At 38.9% G+C, this 11,856-nt stretch overlaps 1 protein-coding gene across 2 annotated transcripts in view; it reads right to left on the bottom strand.

Annotated features, from left to right (window-relative positions):
* The window catches only part of LOC306874479 (NACHT, LRR and PYD domains-containing protein 3-like), a 181,004-nt gene that overhangs the window by 120,544 nt on the left and 48,604 nt on the right, over nucleotides 1-11,856 (bottom strand). The window lies entirely within an intron of this gene.

Here is an 11,856-nt window from a genome sequence, read left to right on the forward strand (position 1 = left end):
GCAACCAAAAAACTCTAAAGGTCTTAAAATATTTAGAAATGTAAGGAAATGTAGAGCACTGTCATTACTAAATATTATTAAAGCATAACTGTGCTTTCATTTTGGAAACAATTCTAACCTCCGTAAGCAAGTGCTCTGTAGCCTGAAGAAGAGGTGGGATTTCTGTGAAAGTAAAATTAAATGTGTAAGCATGCACACACACACACACACACACACACACGGACACGTTGCTCATATCTGTTAACATATCATGTATGTTTAGGCCAAAGTGTTAAATATAATTTTTGGTCCCAATTTTTTTATTTTTCAATTTTACTGGTAGTCCACTGTATGAAGAATTTTTGGGTATAATATGTCCCAGTTTACTTTATTTCACTATCCTCAGTTACATAAATTAACTATAGTGTCCTGCACCCACTAGTAAAACAAATATCAAAATTTATGTCTGGTGCCTGAATAATGTATGGCAAAACACTCACCTTTTTCTTAGCTGCTGGTTCGTCTCTTACCTCTGTGGCCTCAAGGAGTTTCATAGAAGGTTTACTTTTTCTCTTAAGAATCTCTGGCTTGGGTAGCCGTTCTTCGATTTCCTTAAGTTTTAGTTGTAAAGTTTTTTCCCTTTCTGAGGAGGTAGAATAATAAGAAAAGTCTAAAGTACGTCACATACTGGTGTTAATTAACTAAAACATGAATATTGTACTAATCTCTTCAAGTCTACAAGCATAAGTCATAATAAACGAGAATAAAGGAATATTATTTTGAAGATAATAATAACAAAGGCACCTGCTATCTTGATGATGGAGGCCTCATAGACCGGCCACCCACCTTTAGGCTCCTTGACGCCTTGGCGCCACTCAAATAAATGTCCTTTTCCTCCACACCCGCTCGCCGAAATCTCGAATATGTTCAGATGGCAGAATTGAGAATTTTCCATCCTCCACCCACTTAATTAGCGCAAACATAATCGGCTTGTTTCTTCCCGTGTCCTATCTTCCGTATTCTCACGGTCGGAATTCGCGCTTCTGACAAGGTCGGTTATTTTTCAAAAAAAAAAAAAAAAGAGAGAAAGAAAGAAACGTTTTTTTTTTTTAATGAACAGAAATGTAGGTGTTTTTTTTTACATTACTTTTATTTTTAGTATTAAAAAGGAAAAGAAAAAGGTTTTGTTTTTTAAATCTTAACGTCACTACGGCATTGCGCATGCGTAGACTCTGTGCGCATTACGCTACGCATCTTGGAAGAAGACGCTGTAGTTTTTTTAATTCCCCCGGAAAACTGCTTGGTAAGCATATTTCACAGTAAATAACATACTATGTTACTATCCCATTTGTGTTTTACGATTAAGCCTCAATGTTTTATTTTATTTTGTCGTTTTAATTTCCTCAATAGGTCTCATATGATTTGCTGTGACGTGCACAGACACAATGAGCGAGCCTCACGAAGGATTTCGTATAAACGTTATCTAACTGATGCTGAAGAGGACATTCCTCCAAGAACCCAACATCATTTTATTTGAAATAAGTGTCTTTGTCATTTAAACGTTGATGTATTAATGGTAGAAATCTATGTGTATATTAAAAAAGCAGTGTGATATATGCAATGTGGTATATTTTTCTAAAGTGATTTTAAAGCAATTAATTAAAAAAAAGAATATTTAATGGCAAAAAGTCAAATATACGTTACATTACATTAACATGTTCTATTTAAACTAAAAAGTATAATGATCGTTCTAATAATTTGTCTGAAGTGTTATCATTAAGTGCTATATTGTATCCCTTATAATGAATTGTCAAAAACTAAAGTGTACATAGTTTTTGTATTTTGTATACTGTATCACTGACAATTCATTTTAAAGTCAAGTGAACACTACATTAGTAATGAGATATTGTGTAATGTGACATACTATAATCAAATAAATAAACATTACCTAATTCTTGCTAAACCTTTGGCTCTGTTTTGTGTATCCAACTGTTTTTGATGATTCATATGTTATTGATCTTATTGATGAAGATTCATATGTTACTGTTATTTTTATTATTATGATTATTTTTAATTACATTAAATACATTTTAAATAATGGATACTTTGATCTCCATACACATTCTACTGTAAGGTTTGAAATGTATTTTCTTCACCCTAAAATATATTTTGAAATATATGTTGGTTGAAATTAAATATATTTTCGATTTCAAAAATATATTATATTGAACATCACATATATAACATATATTTAACATATATTTAAAATATATTTTGGCCAGAAAAAATTTATTTTTTTACCGTATGGGAAGGTCTGATGATACCGCTCCAGGGCCCCCTGCGACTCAGGATGATATGCACTTCACATGCGGTGCGACACTCCCATGTCAACTAACATGTGCGTGAATTTCTTTGAGGAAAAGTTTGATCCTTGATCTGTTTGGATCTCTTTGGGTAACCCAAACGTAGTACAAAACTTCACAAGAGCCTTAATCACAGCAGGGGACTTAATTGTGCGCAAAGGAACTGCTTCTGGGAACCTGGTTGCGGTGCACATGATGGTCAACACATACTGGTAACCACTTTTGGTTTTAGGCAGTGGACCTACACAATCTAATATCAACTGTTCAAATGGTTCAGCCATCACAGGCACTGGATGCAGAGGAGCAACGGGGACCTTCTGGTTTGGTTTGCCAGACCTCTGACATATCTCACAAGTTCTGAAAAACTCTACTATTGAGGACTTGCACTTTAGCCAAAAGAAGTACTTTGTTATACGGTGAAAGGTTTTATTGCCACCTAAATGCCCTGCAAGTACATTTTCGTGGGCAAGCTTCAACACTTGTGGACGATAAGCAGCAGGAAGGACGACTTAGTGAACTTCACGGCAGTCAGAAGCATCATCCTCTGGCTTCCATTTCCTCATTAACACCCCGTTATCACAGTAGTAGGCAATTCTAGCTTCGGTCACTTTTTTACAGTCAAGGGCAGCATCAAAACATGAAGTAATAGACGGGTCTGCCTTTTGTGCAGCAATTAGCTGATCTCGGTCAACACCGATTACATTTTTATTGTCAGTTTTTATTGTCTGCTGCTTTTTCTTGCATCATTTTTTAAACTTAGTTTACATTTAAAAGTCATTGATTGCATTTTTGTCTCTCTCTCTCTCTCTCTCTCTCACTTTTTTTTTTAGGGTGACCAGAGATCCAGGGCCATGCACAGGGGGGTGGCCCGGTAGCTAGAGCCACTGCCCCCCTTTGCCCTCATCGGCTGAGGTGCTTCTCACACCAATGCCCCATCACCCCAGCTCAAAGCGGTCTGTTACCTCTCCGATAATCCACTCCGTGTTTTACCGCCCGCTCTCTGGAGAGTAGAGGCCACCGTTCCCAAAGGTTGTTGCATTAACAGGAAGATGCATTACAATCCACAATCGGTGGATGATTCGCTTTATTACAATGATTTATTTATGTCTGTAATGATTTGCTCTCGGTTTTCTAAAAGTGATAACAACAAAATGTCCACATTCTTAGAATTAAAATGTTTAATCAAATTATTGTAGGCTACCCGATTAGATCTAATATAAGTAACACAATTCGGTGTTGTGTGCACTTTTTACAAAAAATAAATAAAATGCCTTCACAAAAAAGAAGCCAGAGAGAGAATGAGTTAAGGGAGGCTGCTAACTAAGGCAGTTCAACATTACAAACATGGATTCAAAGCTCCAGCAGGAAAAATCATCAAATAGAATATTTAGCAGTTTGTCACACATTAATTATTGTAATTAAGTATATTTTCCCATTTATAATCACTTGAAACTAGTAATGTATAACACATTATTTTATTAAAACCATATCACTAGTAGGCGTATAAGTAAAAATAATATAAATGTTGTAAATTAATTGGTTCTTAGTATATAATATAGATTCATGCTGTAAAATTTTAAATTAAATGTCTAATACTTATAGGGGAGAGTAGGGTAAGATTACCTGTTTTACTTATGTGGTCCTCAAGATAAGGGAAAATGACGCAGAAGTACAATGACCATCTGACCGAATCTGATTCAAATCCATGTGAAATAAAAAATAATTTAATAATTTCCTTTCACAAGCAGTCATATTTCTTTTCATAAAGTTAACTTGAACAAAATAAAACCAACCAAATGAAGTTTAAATTTCAATATTTCATTGTTTGTATTTCTGAAAATCATCATTATTATAATTTATAATAATTATATTATTGTGACACTGTCACACAAGAGACATGTATTAGCGCTCTATTTATTGCAACGATTTTATGTATAATGGAGTTTTAACTGGTTTACATGTTTTCTTAAGTTCATTTTATTTGTACCCAGTCTGTTAGGCTGATCGTTACAATATTAGTATATGGAACTCACAACGATTTAAAAACAGAAATATATTGTCCTTGTTTTTTGTTTGTTTTTTAATTGGTAGATGATCACAAGTGAAATTGAAATGATATATTCACTACTGAACTAGAAACACCCTCAGTTTCCATTTAAAAAATCTTACCTAATTTTAATTGTCAAAGCCTCAAATGCTCAGATATTTCACCCCACACATGACTGAGATTGAATAAGATGTGTGACGAGTCGGCTGCCTCCCCCCTGTCTATCATCACCACCCCGTCCCGTATTCGCCGCCCTTCACCAGGCTCCCGACGGGAGTGGGTGTGTGAGAGAGGAGGGGCGCTGAAACAGCCAGGGCTGGCGGCGTGTGATGAGGCACACCTGACGTGAATAGAGCCTCATCACCGCCGCCGTTAAATGCCGAACGCGCCTCTCCTCGTGAGACCGGTCTCTTCCCGTGCATGCACGCTGGTGTCCTCGTGGGTCCAGGAAGGGAGCGTCGAGCAGGACTGCCGCACCCGTGAGACGGCTGACGGGCCAGGATGCCGGGCCGTCGAATCCCCCAGAAGCGCCGGGAACCGAAGAGATGGACGAAGCCGCGCAAGAGACGCCGCCGCCACTCGCTCCCGGCCCCGAGAGGGGAGCGCGTGCGGCCACCGGACTCCGCCCCTTCCCTGGACCCTTCCCTCATGAACACTGCCCTCCTGCACAGCCCCGCAGCACGACGAGGACACCAGATCCCCGTTTATTTTGGACACTTTTCCCCCTTTGGACACTTTATTTTGATATATTGTTTATTAAAAACCTCTCCGAGGCTTGACGCCACGCCCACTGTGTCTGTCGTTGGCTCCTCCCGTCACAGTGGTGGAGAATGCGGGCAGGCGGAGCCTAGACAGCGCAGTTGGGCAACATCTGATGACGTCATCCCCTCTCGCTCGCAAGAAGCCGTAGAGCCCGTACGGGGACGGAGGAAGGACGGGGACAGCCTCCCAGCCACCAATGGGGTAAGTGACATTCTGTCTATTTGTCATCATTACCCCGTGGTTGGTTGAGGCTGTCAACTAAAACCCGCTTTCTCTGTCCCGGCTCCGGCGCGGTGCGAGAGGGAGCGTTGCCCGGAGAGGAATCCCTGCCCCGCCCACTCCGACCGCTGGAGCCTGGTTGAGGAAGGTAGCACTCCTGCGTGGGCGGCGACCCTCGGACGGGGATGTCGCTTGGGGGGGGGAATGTGACGAGTCGGCTGCCTCCCCCCTGTCTATCATCACCACCCCGTCCCGTATTCGCCGCCCTTCACCAGGCTCCCGACGGGAGTGGGTGTGTGAGAGAGGAGGGGCGCTGAAACAGCCAGGGCTGGCGGCGTGTGATGAGGCACACCTGACGTGAATAGAGCCTCATCACCGCCGCCGTTAAATGCCGAACGCGCCTCTCCTCGTGAGACCGGTCTCTTCCCGTGCATGCACGCTGGTGTCCTCGTGGGTCCAGGAAGGGAGCGTCGAGCAGGACTGCCGCACCCGTGAGACGGCTGACGGGCCAGGATGCCGGGCCGTCGAATCCCCCAGAAGCGCCGGGAACCGAAGAGATGGACGAAGCCGCGCAAGAGACGCCGCCGCCACTCGCTCCCGGCCCCGAGAGGGGAGCGCGTGCGGCCACCGGACTCCGCCCCTTCCCTGGACCCTTCCCTCATGAACACTGCCCTCCTGCACAGCCCCGCAGCACGACGAGGACACCAGATCCCCGTTTATTTTGGACACTTTTCCCCTTGGACACTTTAGTTTTAATGTTTTGTTTAATAAAACCCTCTCCGAGGCTTGACGCCACGCCCACTGTGTCTGTCGTTGGCTCCTCCCGCCACAGATGGTTTATTCAATTTGTTGCATTAGCTGTCTGCAATGCGACAAAGCCGACTCCTTTATATATTTGTCAGTGTATAATATATGGCCCTTTACCAGATGCATTAAACCTGTGGGAATAGCTCTAAGAACAGTATTATATTATTTGAAAGGAATAGGAAAATCATGGACAGTCATGAAGCTTTCGTACAACAAGACATTACCCAAATCATCATTATCACCAGAATCGTCCCGTATTAAAGGCATCAGAGAAGCGATCCGCGATATGAAATATATATGGAACGCAGTTTGTCCCGTATTTGCAGGCATACGCCATATGACCACCTAGACCACACCAATAACAAATGAATTACTCTTTTTCCAAATCATTGTTTGAATTGCAAACATAGCCGCTACAGGAAGGCTTTAAGAACAGGCGGAATACTCTGCCGTCTAGTCGCTCCTGCTTCACAGCGAGCGGGATTTCTGCAGATCAGTTTGGGTGAATGTAGAGATGTGATTATTGATCTTAAACACAGCATCCAGCAGCAAAACATACACACTAACTGAGGGCAGGCGTCTTTCACTATTGTAATTGAATGTTAAATAGAGAAACAAAAAATACATTTTTATAAATTTAACTTCTAGCTATTAGCTGTTAAATTTGGACTTAATTATTGAAAAACAAATTCAAGTACCAAAAGCAGACCACACTCTATATATTATCTTTCTTTAAAAAGTACATCTGGGAATAATATACTTAAAATAAACTGAGATGAGCTGCTGCTTAATGTCTTGTTTAATGAGTGTTTATAGTCCGAGGCTCATCAATATTTATAGAGCTGCTGAAAATCCTCTTTATTTCATGTCAATAGATCCTGTTTTCATCTCATTCATTATGCTGATGACTTCAGAGCTGTTAATTACCTCATTAAGCTCATTTATAGCTGTTAACAGACTTAAGCAAACAACACGACCATCTTATCATAACTGCGTTTATTTCATTAGTCTGTGATAAACCATGTTTCATTTAACACACACACACACACACAAATAAAAAAAAATAAAAAAATTAAAAAAAATATTTTAAGTTAATTGGCAATTTATTTGTACTTATGTGTACATATATGTTTGTACTGTGTATATTGATTATGTATATATAAATACACACACAGGCATGTATATATTTAAGAAAAAAATGTGTTTATATATTAAATATATTTATATATAATATAAATTATATTAATATAAATATATGTAAATATTTTCAAAATATATACTGTATGTATTTGTCTTTGGATGTGATTAATCACGATAAATCATTGCCAGCACTAATTAATTTGCCTATATATTAATGAATTAGATATAATTATAGATTATAGATATAATTGGTGAGTTACCAAAAACATTTTAATTGACATAGATAGATAGATAGATAGATAGATAGATAGATAGATAGATAGATAGATAGACATCATTAAAATGTGTGAATTACTGCAGAAACATAAACTGTAACTGATTTATCTTTAATTATGGCAGCTCTGCTCCTCCTTCAGTGAAGCTCCTCCTACAACAATCACTCTTTCAGTGAAGCTCCTCCCACAACAATCACACCTTCAGTGAAGCTCCTCCCACAACAATCACTCTTTCAGTGAAGCTCCTCCCACAACAATCACACCTTCAGTGAAGCTCCTCCCACAACAATCACACCTTCAGTGAAGCTCCTCCCACTGCAGTTCAGCAATAAATGCTGGAATATTCTCATCAGTCTACAAGTGAAGACGAGCATCAGAGCATCAGGAAGAAGTGAAATCTGCAGAGACAGAGTTTATTGAAGGACAGAGAGAACATGAGAGATCCAGAACCCTGCAGAATGAAACACACTGAAGAACAAACAGGTTGGTGTTTATTCTTCATCCTTCATCAGTGACACTGAAGAACATTTAAAGTTATCAGCAGTTCATCAGATTTAGTGTTCATAGTAGAAAACTAATTTGAGTTAAAAAAAAAAATGAAGAAAAAAAGTCCAAAAATAATATAGGAGAGACTTTCTATCTCCAGCAAAAATAGGGACTGAAACTCAAATGTTCAAATGATGTCACTTAAAAAGGACAAAATAGAGTCTGTATTTCTAATATAGATTATTGCATCTTATTTTGTAAAAATGTCACACAATGATTATAATTTGGTGTAGTCATTATCTGCTTTCACTTCACATTTCTCTGAATTTTTTATTATTTAATTATATTGTAACCTATTTTAACTTTAATTTCAGGTCTAATGGAGGAGAAACAACATCATGTCAAAACTGGAGAAAAGACTCACTCACAGACTGAAAGAGTTTCTTTACTGAAAAGAAGAGACAAGAAAAGTGTCACCTGCACTCAGTGTGGACAGAGTTTCACATACAAACATCATCTCAAGGTTCACATGAGGATCCACACTGGAGAGAAACCATTCACATGTGATCAGTGCGGGAAGAGATTCACACAATCATCAACCCTTAAGATCCACATGATCATCCACACTGGAGAAAAACTGCATGAATGTGATCAGTGTGGAAAAACATTTTTGAGGGCTTCAGACCTGAAGGAGCACCTGAAAGTTCATTCAAAAGAGAAACCATATTCATGTTCTTTCTGTGGAAAAAGTTTTTCAAAACTGCAAAGTTTAAAACTTCATCAGAAGATACACACTGGTGTGAGAGAATATATGTGCTTTGAGTGTGAGAAGACTTTTATTACAGCTGAAGAATTGAAGCGGCACCAGAGGATCCACACTGGAGAGAAACCTTACAAGTGTTCACACTGCAACAAGAGATTAATTCAGTCAGGACATCTGAAAACACATGAGAGGATCCACAGTGGAGAGAAACCGTATCACTGCACTGCATGCGGGAAGAGTTTCACTCAATCATCTAATCTACAGAGTCATAAAATAAACAATCACAGTAAGTAGTTTACCATCAGGTTCAGTGCCTTCAAGTGCTACACCGCATCTCTTCCATATTAATCTGTCATAAGAAACATCATCTAAATGTCACAGTGAATAAAGTTCATCTTCAAGACCAGCAGTTTCTGTGAGATTCAGATCAACTCAAAGTTTGAGTTCCTCCCCAAAGAACAATATCTAAATTGTATTACTGTATACAATTTTGCTTTATGATATAAATTACATTATTATGCTTTATTATGAGTTTCATTTTATGTTCAAAATGTTCTTCTAATGCATATTTATAGAAGCTTTTTACAGGCTCAAAATGTTCTTGTTCATTAAGATGAAAAAGAGGCTGATTTATTTTTCATTTCATCTTCACTGTTTTTAAAACAATTAGTTATTCTTCTGCTTTGGATGTGTTTTACAAACTGCAGGAGTAAGATATTCTGTCATGTAGGTTTGAATCTGATCCATCTTCACTTTTATTCACTTGAGATGCTTTATATCTTGTTAGTCAATAAAGAGAGAGATATGTCTTTTACTTTATATTTGCTTCAAGTATTAAACTCTTATTGTTCAGTTTTGTTGTCTATTGATTTTTCTTGCATCACGAATGAATACTCATAAATTCATAAATTTAGTGACATCTAAAAGTATCTAAAATGAAATATTAATATATTTTTTAGGGCTTATATTTGCTTCAGGTATTACATTTTTATTGTCATTATTGTTTTTCATTGATTTTTCTTGCATCATTAATGCATAATTTCATAATTTTAGTCACATCTTAACCCTTTAGGCGCCAGGATATTTTGGAAAAAATGCTGTATTTTGACATCAAGATTTCAAAAGCTTGTGGCTTGAAAGGGCTTAAAGATAGAGATCTACTGTAAATTAAAAAAATGTTGGGCATGACCGAAAGTTTATGTGGGGTGTAAATATACTCATCTAATTGAATTTCATAATATTTAGGAAATAGTAGATATTGAATTGATGTTTGATTTTTTTGTTTGTTTTTTGTCTTTTTCTCCTCATTCCAAATGATCAGGAAAAGAGGAAATCAACAGTAAAACAGGAGAAAGTAGTAAATTATTACTATATTACTGTGCCATAGTAAAATACATGTGCCTATTTTTTGATCAGTTGACCAGCTATCTGCCCAATCAGGTATCTATGTGACAGTTTATAGTTCTTGAGAGTATGGTACCTCTCATTGCATGGCACAGCACACAGACCGACCCCACACACCGCACCTGTACTGTCTGCCGGCGGCACTTGGAGCGCGCGCGATCAGAACAAACAGCGCAATCTGGCCGATCATCAGAGAGAAACAGCTCTCCTATGGACACTAAGACCACGTCCACCCCTGCCACCCCCATCCCTGTTGGGCAAAGTGTTGAAATGATCACTTGTTTGTGCTTTGTGAACGATCGCGCCTTGCGCAGCCGCACAATTGCGCGGAAAAGGTGTACCGGGAGAAGCGCGATCATTAGACGGCTGATCGTCATTTCCAAAAGGCAAATATTCCCCTTCAGAGTCAGAATCGGCCAATAACATTTGCAACACATCCTCACAGTACAACTTTTTATTAGCCGTTTGGCGATTTTCTCTCACAAATCTCACAATTTACTCAGGTGCTACGAACTGAATTGCTTCCGCATCAATGACACGATAGCTCACTTGCTCTGCTATTTCCTCAAACAATTTTGGTCTAGAATCGAAGTACTACATGTCTGCCATCTAGTGGAAGGGAATACAAATGAGCCATTACACCAGATTAGGAACTACAGCCCATTTCATGAAGTATGACGTCTTGTCGCAATTTTGCGACTTTGGCGCTTAGAGGGTTAAAGCCATGAAATATTAATTGTTTTTGGGCTTTCCATAATTACAGACATCCCACCTCTCCCGTAGCCAGCTATGAGATCACCATATGATTGTCTGCATGTATGATTAAGTTTAGACAGTTTGCAGGAATGTTTAGCATCCGTGGTATGAAAATAATCTCTGAGATACTACTGGCGGATTTGTGTGCTGGCGTGTTGCCAGATCCAGCTATTATAGCCGTTTTTGGACTTGACTTTTCCACTTAATTTGACACTTTATAATGTTAATAAAGTGAGACATTTCAGTTTAGGGTCAGCAATATCCTTACCTTGGTTTATTTTTTATTTATTTTTCAGTTTTTATTTGTTTAAACGGGTCATATAATGCTATATCCACTTTTACAAGTTGATTGTACTGAGATGTGTGTTGGCAGTGCCTGTACACAACCATCCTATAATGATAAAAATCCATCCATTGTTTTTGTTTTTTTTAATCTCCTAATATGTTTTCCCCTGTCTCAAATCGAGCTGTTCGTCTTGTGACGTCACAAGATCGGAGGCCCCTCCCACGATTGTTGATTGACAGGAGCGTTTCAACACAGACTCGCCCTGAGCGAGCTGTCATCATAGTCCGCCATTGTTTATACGCTGGAGCAGAATGGCGTCTAAGCGATCGTGGTGTTCTGTTCTTGGGTGTAATAACGAACACAGCAGTCGTTGTGATGTTCCTAAATCAGAACCACTGAAGACGCAGTGGCTGAGTTTTGTTTTCGAAGGGAATAGTCCCCCACACTGAAAAAAGTAAATCTGAGTGGATGTAAATGTTAAGTAATTAAAATGCGTGATATCAACAATAAAATGTTATGTTTGTATCTTTACATTAATATATCTAGTTTTGAATTAATCTGCATTTGTT

Source organism: Barbus barbus (assembly GCF_936440315.1).
Source record: "Barbus barbus genome assembly, chromosome: 9".
NCBI classification, from domain to species: Eukaryota; Metazoa; Chordata; class Actinopteri; order Cypriniformes; family Cyprinidae; genus Barbus; species Barbus barbus.